Source organism: Felis catus, chromosome C1, assembly GCF_018350175.1.
Source record: "Felis catus isolate Fca126 chromosome C1, F.catus_Fca126_mat1.0, whole genome shotgun sequence".
Lineage (NCBI taxonomy): Eukaryota > Metazoa > Chordata > Mammalia > Carnivora > Felidae > Felis > Felis catus.
The window spans coordinates 13,629,837-13,631,983 of NC_058375.1; positions in this window are offsets into that span (position 1 = coordinate 13,629,837).

Below are 2,147 nucleotides of genomic sequence, written 5' to 3' on the forward strand. Positions count from 1 at the left end.
GCAGTGAGGACCTGAGGACTCAGCACGGCGCCTGGCGCACCGGCTGCATCCCGGCAACGTGGCTCCTGCTCTGTTACCGCGCTGGTCCCCGACACACCGCATGCGGAGGGACTGTGGCGACGCGCCTGGCGGTGAATTAATGACAAGGAAGGCACAACTCTGTGAAGAGGGTGGGTCTCCACCCTGCCTCTTCCTCGAGCTCCCCAGGAGCTCCGGGTCAGCCTGGAGGCCAGGAACCGGCACAGGTGGCCCCTCATTTCCCTAGAGCGCACGCCTGACTGGCAGCCCGCGGGGACAGCAGTGGTGGGGACGTCGGCCTCGGGCAAATGGCTCACGCTCTGAGCCCGGACTTGTGGCTGGGCCCGCGACCACAGCAGGGAAATGAAGAGGCTCCTTGGGCCACCGGGGACATGGGCACTAGCTGTGGCGGTCGTGCGGAGGGCGGGCCCGGGCCCTCGGGAGCCACCTGCCCCACGGTGGGGCACGAGAGCAGCGGAACAGAGAGGGCAGCGGCTTTGGACCCCGCCGATGCCCTAGTTAAACGGTGGCAAAGGCACCAGGTGGGGGGGGGGGGGCAGTGGAAGAGGACCAGCTGGAAATCGGGGACCCGACGGAGCAGGTGGCAAGGGGCATGGGCTGTGGGCGCCCACACCTGCATTCAAACCCCAGAGCTCCTACTAAGCAGCCCTTCCACAGAAGGCAGATAACAGTGACCCAGTAAGGTCAGTGTCAGGCTGGGTGAGACTAAGGGGACAAAGCCAACTCTGCTCCCATCTCAGGGTGTGACCTGGAGCAAGTCGCTCCATTTGCTCAAGGTCATTAACAGGCCTACGCATCCCATAGGCAGCCACCACCTTGCCTCCCTGGGAGCTCCAGCCTGGGCCTCTGGGGCCCGCACTCTGTCCCTGAGCGAAGCCCCCTGGGTGAGCCAGGTGGAGGCCCCCCAAGGGCGGAGTCTCCATCTCCTGCCCGCAGCTCCAATACCCCGCACGCCAAGAGCCCCGATCAACGGACCCTGGGACAGGGAGGGGTCACGTGGCCAGCAGCGGGTTCCTTGTACATCCTTTGAACGGAGACAGACAGGCACACGGCTTCCCCCCGCCCCAAGTCCGCTGGCCCGTGTGGCCTGAGACCCACAGATTCTGGGCTCATGCTAACCGGGCCACGGTTGCCCTCCTCCGCATCACGTGGCCAGTCGAGGTCTTTCCAAGGACGTCAGTGCCATGTATGGGCATCTGGGAGTCGGCACAGAGAACGGGTTTGGGAATCAGACGTACTTGGCTTTACATCCCAATGATATGCTGCACCCATGGCCACGTCCCTTCCCCGCTTTCCTCTCTGCAAAATGGGAGCATGGAGCCTGTACTTCAGGCTGTTGGGACACAAAGTCCTCCAGAGGCTCAGGACCAACCGCATATACAGAGAGACTTAGCATAAGGACACTGCTCGCGCATTCCTGTTGGCTTGGTGAAACGCAAACTCTGCAGAGTGCAAGACCCAGGGAAGAGTCATGGCTGAGTCCAAGGGCTGTCTACTGGCAGGAATTCTTTCTTGCTTGAGGGAGGTCAGTCTGTGTTCTAGTAAGGCTTCGACTGATTGGATGAGGCCCACCGCATCGTGGAGAACAATCAGCTTTACCTGGAGGCCACTGATTTAAATGTCAATCTTACCCAAAAACCACAATCACAGAAACATCAAGAATACTGTTTAAATACCACAGCCCAGTCAAGTTGATGCATAAACTTAACCACCACAGCAGTTAACAGTGGCTGTGAGAACATATAAATGGTTAACGTGGTTGAACCATGAATTCTGTGTCTGGCGTCGTTCTAAACAGTTACATGGAATAACTCATTGTATTCTGTGTGTGTGCGTGTGTGTGGGTGTGGGTGTTATTATCCCCAGGTTGCATAACTTTTTGAAGATCATCAGCTGGGAGGCCGAGAGCCGGGATTTGAACCCAGGTTTGAACCCACCTGACTCCAGAGCGCCCGTACCTCCAGCACATAGCCCCAGACATCAGGGCCCGCCCGTCCTCTTGTCACACGAGGGCCCTGCACACCTGTCCCGAAGGACGTATGAACACCACCATCAGCCTTTGGCGAAGTTGGCCGGTCCCCCCCGCCCCCGCCAGAGAGACCACCAAC